The following is a 17090-nucleotide window of genomic DNA, read 5'->3' on the forward strand; positions in this document are numbered from 1 at the left end:
CAATATTAAAAGCAAATCAAGGCTTGCAAGAACACGGCACCTACTGATTGTTGCGCTTGTTGTTTTCCTGATTATGTCTTTGCCAAATGTCGCTTTAGTTTTATATCAGTGCCATATATTCGAGGAGAATTGCAGGAAGACACATCCAGCACGAGCATATACCGCGCCGTTCCTGCTTTTTCAGTTCGACTGCTTCTTTACGCTTGGTGATAGTTATTTTGCGTCAGGCCATTGCAAATCGCCCTTGTTATTGCTGTTACAACGTGGATCACCTCTGCAGCATGGTATTGCGAAAACCTACTTGATCAGTGAATTTTATATGCAATTCCTTTTTCACTCTTCTCCTCTGATTCTCTTCTCTGCCCTCACTTCTTTCGCTCGCGCAGAGTAACCAGCCAAACCTAGACATCGTTGTACTTCATTTATTTATTTATTTATTTATTTATTTATTTATTTATTTATTTATTTATTTATATTTATTACGAACTTTCAAGTACTTATGCATTGTAGAGTGGACTGGGGTGCATGAGGGCGTATAACAATACCAAGAATACCTATTCTAAATTTATCCATACTGGCAACGTTTGCGCTCAAAATGAGGCGAGATTGACAAAAGAGAGACGGAGTGCTCCACAGATATGAGCTCATCTGAGCAGCGGACACATCGGACACAGCAAAGCGTTGTGAGTTCTGAGATGCTTAGTCAGAAGTACTAGAGATCTCCTTGCTGGCAGTGTGGCGGGCTTTGCTAGCTGCGTTCGGGCGTAGCCGTGGCCTGGCTGTTACTCTACGCCAGCATACTTCACTCCGCAGCCTGCATAGGAGCAGTCATGAAAAACAGACAGCAATCACCACAGTCGCAGGCAACGGTAAAGCTTCCGTTGCTGCACGAAGCCAGACGTCCTCAACGTCGCAGCCACACAAATTCAAGCTGACCTCCAACACGTAGTCGGCAAAACCATACGTGAGATGCAAAAATTACGAATCACTGGCTAAAAAAAAGAAAGCACGAAAATAAGCTTCGTCTTTTAGTGCGAAAGGCATGCTTTATTTTAAAGTAATTGTTAAGTGCGCCTCAAAGCAAGAATTTCGGGACTTTGGTTGTTCATTGAGTAACATTTCTTACCATCCAGGCCGCACAAAAATGGTGGTGGAACTCTCCTCAACAGCTTCAGTGTAAAATACCGAAACGAATGAAAAAAAAATACAAGCATATCAATTGATGTTTATTCAAGCATAAAGTGCCCGAACAAATTTTCGGCGTCACGTGGTATTGTCACAATAAATAAATAAATAACAAATAATATTAAACATTAAAAATTCTACTGCCCAGACATTGTTGGAATGAGGTAAATTGGTCACCTAGCGTAAATAAAGTACATTTTATAAGAATACGCAATTTGCTGAATCTTATACCATTTTGTTTCCCCTCAAAGGAGTAATGCGTGCAAGAAATTCAGGAACTATTGAATGCCCAAGAACTATACAAATGAATTCAGAAGCACCCTACCACTACCAATTTACACAAACGCGCAATAGAAATCTTTTTACTGAACTTAGGAAGTATCAAAATAAGCTAAACTAGACCTTAAAGGCCAACATTACCTTCTTTATGCCCGCCTAACGTTTAACAATGAAATTTGACAGTAGGAAAATATTACAGCATATTCGTAACCTAAGAAAAAAACTTCACTGCGATTACACTTTGCAAATGAATGAAGTAAAGCTAATCTGACTGATTCAAATCTCGCCATGAAGGTCAGTTGAGTTCTAAAAAATTATGTCAAATGCGTCTTCGATAACGCTAAGAAAGTCATAAGAAACTCGACCTTAGATTACAAAAAAAGGCTACACACTTCAATTATTTTTAAAATATGGGACCGAATTTTATGCCGTTCACCTCACTTAAACACTAGTTCACACGGCGCGCAAAACAGCGTTTTCTGCACGACATGCAGTGATGAGAAGTGCTTCCTCGTAGTAATAGCATCTGCATCTGCGACACCTTGTATTGCAATGTTCCTTTGAATGGGAACACATCTGCCATGTTAGAAACTGCTCTACTGCAAAAAAAGAAACAAAATTTGTGCAGGACTCATTTGACAGTGATTGTAATGCAAGTAGCATTCGAGCTATGTACCGACACACCGTATTTCTGAGCCCACCTTTATTTAACGTCTACGATATAGTGGCCACTCTGAGAACAGCGTTGCTTCCGCTGAACGCGACATACTGCAGGTACCGTTCCAGGTTGCTATGGCACTCGCTCGCTGAGGTCGCCCATAACTTTAGTGGCATGACGACAACTGAAGGGCGCCGGAGCAGTGACGAGAACGGAATGACGAATGATGTTGATGAAACGACAAAGGCGGTACGACGGCGGCGGCATGACGACAATTAGATGACGATTCCTAAACGATGACCATGGTATAACTACGACCGCGTGAAGACGAAAACATAAGGACAATGCGGTGATAACGAGTATATGAGGACACTGACATGGCAACGACGGTATGATGACAAATGAATGACGAAGCTGGATAGACGACGATGGTATGAACAGGACGGCATGACGACGACGGTATGAAAACGAATTAAGGTAGCGACTGACTGACGACGACGATAGCACTAAGATAATATAAGCGTGCGAATTACTGATTTAACAACAACACTAAACGCAAAGCCTTACCTAAAAGCAAAGGAAACCTTGTAACACGTAACGTAATATATAGATATTAAGAAATACATCATTAGAAGATGTCTGAAATTTATGTGGTCATTGCTAGAGGCTATGATGCTCAGGAAGCTCGTCGCAAAGGCGAATGTCTTGTGAGAAAGCGAATGTGATAAGCGGTGCTGTGTCAATGACACGAATGGTGGACTAATTCTACAATCTTCGTGACTTGTAATGAGGAACATCAAGATGCCAATGTGTGATGGCTTTCTGTTGCCTACTTATAATTGTAATTATTATAGCAGAACAGTGCGCCGACGAGTATGTTATGGCGGCATTGATAAGGTTATTGTACTTTTTCATATACCTGGCTTATAGTCATAACAATGCGAAATAAATCACGCGAACTTTATGCGACAAGCCTAGCAAAGATACAATTTTAAAGGATTCTAAAGACACAACGCGATTCATCGACGGCTTGATATTAGGCTCACTTGACGTTCAGTTGCATTGACTAACCTACGAAGGGCGCGTATTGGTTTTGCACAACTTCGAAAGGCGTGATGAGATATTGCTGATGAGGTGACCGATTGGTCTGTTGCTTATTCGAGCTGACATTGGACAAAAAGTTTATAAGCAAGATTACGGATAAGGAAAAAATGTGTCGCGAAGATTTTGCTTCAAGTACTTGAGTGTACGCGTTACCTTGACTTCAATAATAAGCTTTAATAACAATTTATAACGAGCAATGTTACAAAACTACACCTTTATCTGAGAAGCAGTGCTCGTGGGCGCGTGCACATCTATACGGTAGAAGCCTATCGCACTAATTTATTGTATCGCATGTACTCGCACGCCACCGTTTACATGAATAAGCCTTTCTTGTTTAGCAAACTGACGCCGGCTAGTGTCATATTTTAAAGTTAGCACTCTCACTTACTATAAGCCTCCTTTGTTGTCGCGTTGTGAAATGCGCCAAAAGATACCCGCAGACTGACGGTTAGATTCATCAGGTTCTTCATTTACCCACGTCAACACGTTTACGTGGCGTTTATTTGGCTAAGCGCACCGCTTTGAATCAGAATATTTCCCATCGTGTCAGATGCCGTAGCACTGTCCAGTGGTATCCGAGCGCGGCCATCTCGGCCTCCATTACCTCCAAGAGGACTTGGATACGGTAATGACGCGAATCAATTAACTCTGTCGATGTTAATGTACTTTTTTCATTTATTAATCGCAAAAGACGACGCTGTTTCAAGCGCTTAATATGCTCACGAGTGAGAAGAAATCGCATGTTGGCTGCATCGTAAGCCGCCATTTTTGTTTTGATGTTGGGCAGCACTGCAACGGCCGCCGCCGGTTGGTTGGCCGGTTGTCATCCCACAGTGAATGCTGTCCCATAATTCCTCATACGTTGCGCTTACGTTTACATGCGCCGCAGAAATGCGCATTTTCCATCTCAAACTGCCCCTGTTTGGCGCATTAGATGCGATACGCCTTCCAAGCGAATTACTTCGTTTACCTCAAATGCGATATGCTTGAAAGTTGATACCATACGCTTCTGTCGCATTGATGTACACGACGCCAAACTTTTTGATTGTTGGGAGGAACAGATGAACGGAAATCAGTGAAAAAGTGCACGGGAGAAAGTGATGTCTCTGAACATAAGATTCATTATATAACCGCAATATCAGTGTGAAGGGAAGATTATAAGGATTCCAGCAAGAAAAGTGCACGATAACAACCATAAGATGTCAGCAGTGCCTATAAATGAGCTTCACGTTAACAAAGCGATAGCGTTGTATCGCTTAGTGGTGATTTTATGCTTTTTTTCATGCAGTTGAATTATTTAAATGAAGATGTTCTTTTAACAGCCCACCACAAATTGCACAATTCGGTGACACCGCAATACAAAAAGTAGCTTCAAGTGATACTATTAGAATATCGCACTGGAATGTAAGCAGTTGTCTCCGTCCTTGTGCTCCCTTTTCACTATTCAGAGATTCTTGTAGATCATCAATTATCTAAATCAAGCACCCTACTTAGTTAATAGCTCCTTTGCGAAAAAGATGTGCATGTGTGCCATTTATTTGCAATTAGTCACAAATACTGTTGCAAAAAGGGCACCTTCCTGTTAACCGTGCAACACTTAGGAATCACATCTGCAGCGACGTTTATTGTTCGCGGAAAACTACTAGCGCTATATGAATGGCTGGCAACTTGCTTTACGGTGTGGTGACCAATCCTTAAAGTTTATTGTCTGTCTTAAAGTTTATTGTATTGTTATTATTTGTAGTCCTTGTCTTGCAACGGCTCCTTTCTGAAAGGCTTCGACGGCCGAGCGTGAATCGCTGTAGACGTGGGTGGTAGTCGGGTCTGTGAGCGCGAGTTCTGCTATCTCGGACTCGTGGGTCTTGACTGCGAGAGCGTTTGTGACTTGACCTTGCTTATTGACCGTATGGACACGAAGGCCTTCCTGAACGGGTACTGTGTAGCGTCTACGAAACAGGCTAGGATCTTCTTATCGCCCATTTCGCGCCGGATGAACGATCCGCGTGCCAGCTTTCTGGGTTGATGGTGCGCGGGGTTCATGTTCCACGGGAGTGGGCGAACCGTGTATGAGTTGCGTGTGCCCGTCGGAAAGCTTTGGTATGGAGATGGTGCTACAAAATACTTGGACGGTTGCTGAGTGGGCAAAACATTGCACAGACACATTGAGCTTTGAGTAATGAGCATTTAATTTTTAACATGGCAAAATTTTTTACGGTTGTGTCGATGTCGAAAATTCGGCACCTGGTCTTCTGGTTAAATTCTGTGGGAAGAGTATTTGTAATTAATCATAAGTGTTTCTACTGTATCCATACACTGAGTAAACGACTATATCGGCGTTTCAATCCATGTTCACAATTGCATCGCAGTTCGGATGTTTTAGTAGGATATCAGTTTATACTCAAAAATTATTTTTGATGAGCGTGTCTGATATGTAAAAAACAAAAAAAAATCAGAAAAGAGGTTGAATCTATGCGTTAATATGTAAGAAGTTTGCAATAGAAATGTGTTACAGTAAATTCTTGTCACTTTTTCTTTACCAAGGCACGGGGACTTCTGCAACTTACCAGTTCCAATATTGGAACACAACGGAGAATTGTTTTGTTCTTACTTCGACAGGAAGTGGTAAGCGCAATAAGAATGTTTATAAACTGCCTTTCCAAATTCCTTTTCTTGCATTCTTGAGACAAGTGCCCAGTGTTACCAGTTACACTCTCTCTAACTCCCCCATCCCCCTCCCCAAATGTAGGGTAGCAAACTGGACTCAGTCTGGTTAAACTCCCTGCCGTTCCTTCCTCCTTTCTCTCTCTCTCTCTTTCTCTCTCTCTCTACCTACTGTTGCTTCTATTGATTTGCGATACCAGATAACGTCATTTATTTATTATATATGTTAAGAACGCGGTCATCACACGCCGAATGAACCTGCGCTTTTTCGACCGTCACAGATATGCCTGAAAAGAAAATTCCACATATTTGTCGAAGTAGAAGAGTAATTATCCTCGTTTATATTATTTCGCAAAGATTTTCTAGCATTATGACGAAAAGGTCTTGTTCTTGCCCAGCTGAGCTAGAAGGCACCAATCAACACTTTTTTCAAAGGCACGTTCACATCCAGACGTTCACATGGTGTGTATGTCAAGACATGGTGAAACTGCCAAAATATCGAAGTTTTGAAGTATGTGAGCACTTCGAATGCTTTTGACACCCTCAAAAACAAGTAGCATTTGATTTCCTTTTCTCACATTGTGGGAAGATACAGAATTTTTAAAATACATATAGAATGGTAGCTAGGTTAGCATAGTATAGCCGATAAAGAATGACGCAGTTTCACCCAAAAGGCAAAGCATCGATTGCCATAGAAAATTAGCAGACAGCCATACGAAGTAAACATAGCACTTTTATCGACCGTGTAAACTGGTCAACATTCCCTTGCTAACAAAATTATTAAGCATGGTGTCAGCGCGCACAGCAAACACGAACAAATCTCATTCGATGACTGCGGACATTCGCTCTCAAAACGATGGCGTGAGGAAACGCGGTAGCAGCAGCGAGTGAAGTGAAATTCGTGCTGTCTACGCTTCAACGCAAAGCGAGCGCCGAGGATGCACAGCACGCAAAGAGGAGCGAGCCGTCGACACCCCTACACTCTGCCCCCCAACGCAGATCACTCTCAAGATCGGCCACACTACCGCACGCAGCCGCCACATGCGCAAATCCAGTGGGAGAGAACGCCGCCCCTCTGCCTTCCCTCTCCCCGGAGCCTCGCAACGTTAGATGCCCCGCGCACGAGAGAAGAGGGCACGCTTCGTCATTGCATTCGTCCCTTTCGCGCGGACGAGATTAAACCGCGATCGTCGGCACCCTCGCAGGCTCGCACACACAGCCTAGGACGCGCGCGGACTGTGTTAACGACCTTGAACTTTACACGGAACCTCACGGCGACGGCGACTGCCACTCCGAGGGCAGAAATGCGATTGGAGTGATCATATAATTGCACCCGCAATGATATTCGATCCTTCGAAGTTTCAGCAGATCGCCAGGAAATAAAGTACAAAGTTCCAACTCCTTGCAAAGAGCTTCGTGTTGACGGTTCAAACAGTTACTTTGGTTGTCGGCTTAGAAATATTTGTGATTCATTTATGCATAGCTCAACAAATCAGCTATACATGTGATGAGTTTCGTAAAAGTCATCATCATCATCAGCCTGGTTACGCCCACTGCAGGGCAAAGGCGTCTCCCATACTTCTCAAACTACCCCGGTCATGTACTAATTGTGGCCATGCTGTCCCTGCAAACTTCTTAATCTCATCCGCCCACCTAACGTCCTGCCGCCCTCTGCTACGCTTCCCTTACCTTGGAATCCATTCCGTAACTCTTAATGACCATCGGTTATCTTCCCTCCTCATTACGTGTCCTGCCCATGCCCATTTCTTTTTCTTGATTTCAACTAAGATATCCTTAACTCGCGTTTGTTCCCTCACCCAATCTGCTCTTTTCTTATCCCTTAATGTTACACCTATCATTCTTCTTTCCATAGCTCGTTGCGTCGTCCTCAATTTAAGTAGAACCGTTTTCGTAAGCCTCCAGGTTTCTGCCCCGTACGTGAGTACTGGTAAGACACAGCTCTTATAAACTTTTCTCTTGAGGGATAATGGCAACTTGCTGTTCATGATCTGAGAATTCCTGCCAAACGCACCCCAGCCCATTCTTATTCTTCTGATTACTTCAGTCTCATGATCCGGATCCGTGGTCACTCCCTGCCCTAAGTAGATGTATTCCTTTACCACTTCGAGTGCCTCGCTACCTATCGTAAACTGCTGTTCTCTTCCGAGACTGTTAAACATTACTTTAGTTTTCTGCAGATTAATTTTTAGACCCACCCTTCGGCTTTGCCTCTCCAGGTCAGTGAGCATGCATTGCAGTTGGTCCCCTGAGTTGCTAAGCAAGGCAATATCATCAGCGAATCGCAAGTTACTAAGGTATTCTCCGTTAACTTTTATCCCCGATTCTTCCCAATCCAGGTCTCTGAATACCTCCTGTAAAGCGCTCTGAATAGCATTGTAGAGATCGTATCTCCCTACCTGACGCCTTTCTTCATTGGGATTTTGTTGCTTTCTTTATGGAGGACTATGGCGGCTGTGGAGCCGCTATAGATACCTTTCAGTATTTTTACATACGGCTCGTCTACAGCCTGATTCCGCAATGCCTCCATGACTGCTGAGGTTTCGACTGAATCAAACGCTTTCTTGTAATTAATGAAAGCTATATATAAAGGTTGGTTATATTCCGCACATTTTTCTATCACCTGATTGATAGTGTGAATATGGTCTATTGTTGAGTAGCCTTTACGGAATCCTGCCTGGTCCTTTGGTTGACGGAAGTCTAAGGTGTTCCTGATTCTATTTGCAATTACCTTAGTAAATACTTTGTAGGCAATGGACAGTAAGATGATCGGTCAATAATTTTTCAAGTCCTTGGCATCCCCTTTCTTATGGATTAGGATTATGTTAGCGTTTTTCCAAGATTCCGGTACGCTCGAAGTCATGAGGCATTGCATATACGGGGTGGTCAGTTTCTCAAGAACAATCTGCCCACCATCCTTCAACAAATCTGCTGTTACCTGTTCCTCTCCAGCTGCCTTCCCCCTTTGCATAGCTCCCAAGGCTTTCTTTATTTCTTCCGGCGTTACCTGTAGGATTTCGAATTCCTCTAGACTATTCTCTCATCCATTACCACAGTGGGTGCCACTGGTACTGTATAAATCTCTATAGAACTCCTCAGCCACTTGAACTATCTCATCTATATTAGTAATGATATTGCCGGCTTTGTCTCCTAACGCATACATCTGATTCTTGCCAATTCCTAGTTTCTTCACTGCTTTTAGGCTTCCTCCGTTCCTGAGAGCATGTTCAATTCTATCCATATTATACTTCCTTATGTCAGCTGTCTTACGCTTGTTGATTAACTTCGAAAGTTCTGCCAGTTCTATTCTAGCTGTAGGGTTAGAGGCTTTCATACATTGGCGTTTCTTGATCAGGTCCTTCGTCTCCTGCGTAAAGGTATTCGTTTTCGTAAAGGTTTAGTCTCTTTCGTAAAGGTATTATTTTTTAGTGCTAAAAAGTATTTTTGAAATGTGCGTACGTGGATGGGCGCAGACAGCATAAATAAGTCAAGCCTTGCTGTCTAGCAAGGAGACATTGTTGATAAAATGAGCCCGAGAACTTATTCAATAAAATGTGGCTGGATTTTTGTCATTCATACGAAGACAAGAGACTTCAAGCGTCACAGCCTGGACTCATAGTTTTCCTTTTCTTTCCATTAATGCGAAAAGTGGACGTAAACCACGTCTAAGCCCATCATCCGAAACAGGTCACATATGACTTTTATATCTGAGCATGTTCAGGCTGGTGGAACAGTGCTATCGCCTAACACCAAAAGACTTTGATGACGCTCGTAACAGGGTTTTAGTCGCAATTAGGAAGTTGTTTTCTACTTGCACCGTCTTATGACAGTTTTTGGATTCCAGGTAGCAGGGCACATAAAGTCCTGCTCCCTGCCTGCCGCTATGCACTGCATGTCGCAATGCATCCTCATATGTCGAACTGACATGCCTTTTCAAATGCTTTGCCCGAACGATATCAGTGCTGTTTTGGGGTTCACTGGCTGCTCATTTGAGAATATCTTTTTATAAACTGCACGAAGCGCACCTCGTAACTGTGCAGGACTCCCTGAGGAATTAACATGTGGTGATATTTCATGGCGGTATGGTTCACCTGGCGCACACCAAGTACAAGTCACATTGGATTAGGGCTTGCGCCTCTCGGTAATGAAACGCAGGCTGCTATTCTCTTTCTCTGTCATCTGCGTTGCAGACAAAGCAAGCTTCGACGTCTGCATCGCAGACCGGCAAGCTGGGGTGCCCGCTGGAAAAAGCCGGCGCTGACGCAAAAATTGAAAAAATAATTGTTCATGTTTAAGGAGTAATACCGTTTTCTAACTTCTCATTTACATAGTAGACATATAGATCTATCTAATTATATATCACATATATATTTAAGCCAACCACAAAGATACTTTTCTTACCTTGGATGCGAAGCCTTTTGCGAAAAATGTAACTTAGCAGTTATTTTTATGGTGATCAACTGAGCCTACAAAGGTTCAAATCAAGGTCAAAGGTCAGCTTTAGTATGTCAACCTGGCTACCATTATATATTGAATCTGTGCCTTCTGGATTTTCCAGCGTTCCGAGAAATTAAAACCTTAATTTTCAGTTAAGGTTTATTTTACTAAGGTTTTAAAACCTTAAAACCTTAGTTTTCGACTGCAACAAACCTATGTAAATTTTTTTTTCAGCTATAGGTATAATGTTCGAAAAAACGCTGTTTGATCTGGCGTGGAAGCACCCAACGCGCATATTGGCTGATCATTTTTCTGCATGTAGACTTCTTAATCTATTATTTAAATATCAGTACATGCTGTAACGATTTTTCCATGGCAGCCAAATAGGCGCACAGCGTTGGTGGCCCCGTGATGCGCGCTATGGCGCTGAGAGCAGACCCGGGAGTAATAAAAAAAAAACATTATTTGTTTCAAGGTTCTTTTGCTTGCTTTGACCACAGAGAGAAGCTTTACTAATGATTATGTGCTCATATTCTTTTACCGCTGAAATTTCCCCTTTAGCCGGAATTTATTCTTGAAAAAAAAAACGAAAGGAAATCAGGTTTCAGTTATTCCACCGCATGTGAACTCACTCACTGCGAAAGCCCAGATTAGTTCACAAAGGTCCCTGCCACCTTCTGTAAAGCAACTTATTTGCGATGCATGCAGCGTCGTCGTTTACAGCAGTATTGCCTCTTGTGGCCTCAGAAACACATGGATCACCATCAGCAGCAGGAGCTGCCTAGTTTTATGTCCACCGCAGGACGAAAGCCTCTCCCTGTGATCTCCAATTGCCGCTCTCTTGCGGTAGCTTATTCAAGCTTGCGCTTGCAAGTTTCCTGATTTCATCACCCCACCTAGTTTTCTGCCGTCCTCGACTGCGCTTCCCGCCTCTCAACACGCATTCTGCAACTCTAATGGCCCACCGGTCATCCATTGTACGCGTTACATGGCCTGCCCAGCTTCATTTTTTTCACTCTTAATGTCAATCAGAATGTCAGCCATCCCTGTTTGCTGTCTGATCCCCACTGCTCACTTCCTGTATTATAAGGTTACGCCTAACATTTTTCGTTCCATCGCTGTTTGCGCGGTCCTTAATTTGTTCTCGAGCTTCTTTGTTAACCTCCAAGTTTCGGCCCATATGTTCACACCGGTAGGATGCAATGATTGTAAACTTTTCAACGACGGTAGTAAGCTCCTAGTCAGGATTTGGAAATGTCTGCCCTATACACAGACGGCCCCATTTCCACAGACCCAAGGCTGTGGAAGGTACCCGAACCCCAAAGTACTGTCGCGTGACAGGGACCGTCAAAAACATAGTAGCAAAACTGTGCATCAAGAAACTAACTTTTACTGGGCTAAGTTGCGCTCACAAAAGCAGGTTACAATAAAAAGACAATGATAGCGGCGAACACAGTCGGCGATTGTCGGAATCTGATCTGCGGGTCAAGCGCGTAGGCTTTTATACATGAGTCATCGAAGGTTCCAGAGTGATCGCTGGTGCTCGCGTATCTTCCACAAAGGACTAGACAATTGGCGTCGCGCATACAATCAGATTGCACGAGGTTCGGCGACAACAGACATCCGATAGAACCATCGATAACATTCCAGTAGGTTCCAATCATGCAGGCGCGTCTTGTGCTCACTGCTAACTTCAAGTTGTTAGTGGGTGAAATGGAGTCCCCGAGAAAAGGATGAATAAGTATACGTGTCGGGGCATTTTTCCATAACAAAGTTGATATATAAAGCGCGGTTGGACGTGCAACGTTTTCTTTTTCTTCTGTCTGTGACAAAGGTGAAGTCGTGCATGAAAAGCATGTCTAAAGCTATTTAAACGAGAGAACAGAGGCTTTGTAGAAGCACTGACGCACAGAGTGTACTAAGTTTTGAGCCCTGGAGAAAATATAATCGTTAACTGGGAGATTCAGGGTGATGGCGCCATGAAAAGTGTGGCGATCACACGACACTGTAATCCGCAGTTGCGTCGATCACATGAGCCACGTTGTGGCTGCTTCTTCTTGCTGATTTGTCGACATACTTTGGTTCATATAGATTTCTAAATGTGCGTTGGATCTGCATGACGGCCTGTCCACGTTACCGGCACGGCAACTCGCCGCACGCCATTTGCCATAGTCGGGCCGCAGTTCGACGGTGGTTTTGCTCACGAATGGCGAGATTTGCTTGCCGTAGAGAGGAGGTGGCCGGGACCCGTTTGTGCTGCAGCCGTGCAGCGAAGTGGCCCATCAGCGACCGAAGAGCCCTCACTCTGTCATCGACAGCAGCCTCACCGCGGCTTATTGTTCGGCGGCGTCGATATCGTCGCTAGGTCTTCTCTGGTTCACTGTTTTTATTGATGTGATAGAAGGAGATGTGAACGCACAATTTAAGGCGCCGGCTACTCCTTATCTCTTGAATGGTTCCATCATACAACATACAGGGTACAAGATTACATATGAAATTATCTTTTCACGGAAGCACCAGGACTTATCACACAACGTTTTCACAGAAAGACTATGACATAATAAACACATGGCACATACACTATACAAGGTAAATGTCTCCACAGTTATGTAGATAAAAGTCTCAAAAATACAAACGATATTGTCGCCTAATGACACAGTCAGCGGGTGATACACTCACCGTGTTAACGCACTATCACGTATAGTCACAGCAAAACAGTCAACATAACATAATTCACAAATACAGGCATATATGCAGTGACAATGAAATTAAAGGAACAATAAAAGCGTTAATAACGCCCAACAATGCCGCTGTCTTCAAGAAAAGTGTTTAGTGCTCTTAAAGCGCTCTTCTGCAAAGACGTTGTTGGCCAAGGACCCAAAAGTTTCTTCAAACTGAAAGGTCTGCGGTCTAATTTAATTAGGGTTGATTTAAGTCGGCATCTTGGTGTGTCGTGACGTGGGCAATATAGAAGGAGGTGATATATATCTTCATCTAGAAATCCACAGTTACATTCGGGGGTTTCCGCACGGCCAATTCTGTGTAAGAAATGTTTTGTGTAGGCAGTGACTAGCCTTAATCGATGAATAAGGGTTTCTATAGTTCTGTCTAACGATAATGAAAATTTGAATTCAATGAACGGATCAATATGGTATAAGTCCGAGCTCTTGGAATTCTGGTCAAACCAAGTATTTCTACACATTTTGAAAGACGTTGTCCTTATAATGCAACGTAACTCATTTTTCGATAATTGGAGCTGAACCACGTCATCTTTGAGGTGTGCTTGTCGTGCTGCTTCATCGGCTGCTGTGTCGCCAGGAACGTTACAATGCCCTGGTATCCACTGAAATGCTATTTCATGTTTCGCTGTGCTTGCCCTTGTGAGGTTTTTAAGTGTCTCGTATATTATACTATCACTCAATGTTTTCCCTTTTGTACTGCAGAGTGATGTTAGAGCCGCCTGTGAATCACTGAAAATTACCCATTTTTGCGCATCTCTTACTGACAATATAAATTTTATCACACATAGGATTGCGAACAGTTCAGCCGTTGTGGACGAAGTCGCACGAGATAACTTAAATGATTCTTGTTTGTTGACGTATGGTATAATGAATGATGAAGTTCAACAGGTTGATGTACTGGAGCCATCTGTATAGACGTGTGTGTATCCTGCATACCGCATATATCTGGTAAAGGTCTAGCTGTTGAGCAGCTTGAATGAACATGTCTCTTTTTCTCAATATCCCGTCTACTGACAATTCGATTTTTGGAAGTGCAAGCAGCCATGGAGGATATTCGACGTCTGAATTCCAAAATTCATTTCTTGGCAATGTGTGAAGATTTCCTCGAATTTCTATATGAACATAACTTTTATCTCGTTTCATTATGTCTAGAGCCAATGGGTGACTTATGTTGTGTTGGAAGACGAAAATAATGTCGGCATGTTTCTGTAGTTCACATAACTGGAAATGGTGATTGGCGAGCCTCAGCTATTACAAGAGAGCTAGAAGTCGCTCGTGGAACTCCTAGACATATGCGTAGTCCTCTAGCTAAAAGTCTTTGAAGTCGCCCTTCTTACGTGTGGAAAAGTCCGTGTTAGATTGGCGCGGAATACGCAATTTTTTGTCGTATTAATGCATTGTAAACAGTCAGCATGGACGATACTGATCCGTCCCATGATGTGCCTGCGAGTCTGCGAAGTACAGTCACTATGGCATTGACCTCGTTTTCGAGTTTTGTTTATGTGGGGTGTCCAAGATAACTGCCTATCAAGTATTATGCTGAGAAATCGATGCTGTGTGACAATCATTAGAGGGTATCCTTCCAGATTAAGGGTGAAATTTTCTAACTGCCTCCGAGTGAAGGGCAATACAGCTGTTTTTGCGCGTGATAGAACCATCCCTCTCTGTGTCAAAAATTGGTTAATGATATTTATGCCGTCTTGCAATGCCATCTGAAGTAGTTGAGCAGTAGACCCAGAAGTCCAAATACACACATCATCTGCATACAATGAAAACTTTAACTGTGATGGCAGTCTTCTTGCTAAATCAGCCATGACGCAGTTAAAAAGAAAGGGGCTGAGTACGCTTCCCTGTGGTACTCCCTGTTTGACAACATGTTCAGCACTCTTTCCTTCGCCCGTCTGAACAAATATGTTGCGACCTAATAGAAATTCAGAAATCCATCGCAAGGACCAGCCAGACAGACCAAGTTCCAACATGCTTAGCAGAACATGAAAGTGACTAACAGTGTCAAATGCCCTCTTGATGTCTAGGAATACTGCTATCGTCATGTTTCCACGTGCACGCTCGTGTTCCACAGGTTACTATATCTAATATTGCATCCATTGTGCATCTGTTTCCTAAACCCTACTAAATAGTTGGACAACACACCCGTTTGATTACACCACCATTGAAGTCGCGCGTCAATCATTTTCTCCATTACTTTACATAAACAACTTGTCAAGCTAACTGGGCGGAAGGATTCAAGGCACAAGGGCGTCTTACCCGCTTTTAAAATTGGTATGATTCGAGCGACTTTCCAAGAGTCGGGCACAGTTTCTTCTATCCATAAATTATTATAGATGTCTAAGAGAGCATTTGTACCTGTCGGTCCGAGGTTTCTTAACATATTGTACGTAATGCCGTCCGGCCCAGCAGCGGACTTTTGGCGACATGATGCAATTGCACATTGAAGCTCGTTTAATGTGAAAGTATGATCTAAGTGAGGATGTTGGGCCCAGTAGCAAGCAGTAATTTTCTGCTTAGCTAACACTACTGAAATATTAAATTCTGTACATTGCGATGAAAAAGCAGGTCTCGAAATAAGCTCACAAAATTCATCTGCGACTATTATCTCACAGGTGTCCCGAGCTACAGCGAGAGCACGAAATGGGAAGATCTGTGTTACAGGTCCGCTTAAAGAACGAATTACTAGAAAAATTTGAGGCATAGACGTGTGAGGAGACAGTGTGCCGCAGAAATCGCGCCAGCGCCGTTTGCCTAAATTTTACATGCGTCTGCGCATTACTTTGTGTATTTTCTGAGCGTTTCTGTAGGCGTCTAAATTTCCGCTGCATCGGTACGCTCTTTCGGATCGGCGTCTGATGGCTCTTAGGTGTTCATACTCTCCGTCAACTGCACCATAATCTTGTGGAATTGAGACCTTCTTTGTGCATATGTTCATGTTATCCTGCAAAAGTTCTGTAAATCTTTCCACTGTTGCACGTTGATTAATTTGATCCGTTAGGCGGTACCGGAAAGCTTGCCACTTGGTTAGTCTGCTATAACGCCTGATATCATAGTGCATGCTAGGGTGATTTACAAGGATGGAAAAATGATCACTTCCGCGCGTTTCCATATCTGTTTTCCATCCCACACCATTCACTAGATCATGTGAACACAGGGCAACATCTATGCAGCTTGAATAAATATACCCACGAAGAAATGTTGGCGACCCATCGTTTAAAACAGTCAAGTTGCATTTATCTATGGCGCACTCAATAACATTACCACGTGCATCACAATTATCACTGCTCCAGATGATGTGTGCATTGAAGTCGCCACATATAAATACATTAAAATGAGCTATTTTGAAGATATCCACTAGCGCTTCTACTGAAATCCGGTTTGAAGGTTGCAGATATAGATTAATCACTGTTATGCAGAACTTGGCAAAGGATACTTTACATGCGATGAATTCCGGGAAGTCTGAGTCACTGGACTGAATTTGATAGATGGTAGGTCTTTTCTGACGCACAGGAGCACTCTGCTAACAGTACCTTGACGAGAAGTCTTGTATTTCACATAATTCGAGAGGCGAAAGTCGTCATTGATTCCTGCCTCTTGAGTGCAAAATATTGGAAAGTTGTATTGCACAAGCAGTTTACGAAAGTCAGCACACTTCGTTCGAAGACTGTTGGCATTCCACTGAAATATAGCGACATTTTTGTAGCGGTTATTCATGTACTGCCAGCCGCAGTTTCGGCCCGGATTGTTGACACAATAGTGCTTCCAGAGGCAACAAGGCTTTCACTTCTGGTAGGTTGTTTGCTTCTGGCAGAGCAGATAGGATTGCCTTAAGAGCTGCGAAATGCATTGGCAAAATCAGTAGTGTCACCGATGCGCTGGTATGTTCGCTATTAGCTGACGTTACTCCTGCGGTAGGTGCATAAGGTCGCTGAGAAGAATGTGAGTGAATATTGGAGCTTTCTTGTGTATTACTTTCTGCCTGTTCTCGTCTGGGTTTC

General features: G+C 43.2%; 1 long non-coding RNA gene across 1 annotated transcript in view; it reads left to right on the plus strand.

Moving 5' to 3' along the window:
- Positions 1–17090, plus strand: part of LOC129385431 (uncharacterized) — a 50892-nt gene that overhangs the window by 21693 nt on the left and 12109 nt on the right. Inside the window, exon 4 of the long non-coding RNA XR_011895783.1 lies at positions 5768–5848. This is a non-coding gene — a long non-coding RNA (uncharacterized lncRNA). The remainder of the gene's footprint in view (positions 1–5767; positions 5849–17090) is intronic.

Source organism: Dermacentor andersoni, chromosome 7, assembly GCF_023375885.2.
Source record: "Dermacentor andersoni chromosome 7, qqDerAnde1_hic_scaffold, whole genome shotgun sequence".
NCBI classification, from domain to species: domain Eukaryota; kingdom Metazoa; phylum Arthropoda; class Arachnida; order Ixodida; family Ixodidae; genus Dermacentor; species Dermacentor andersoni.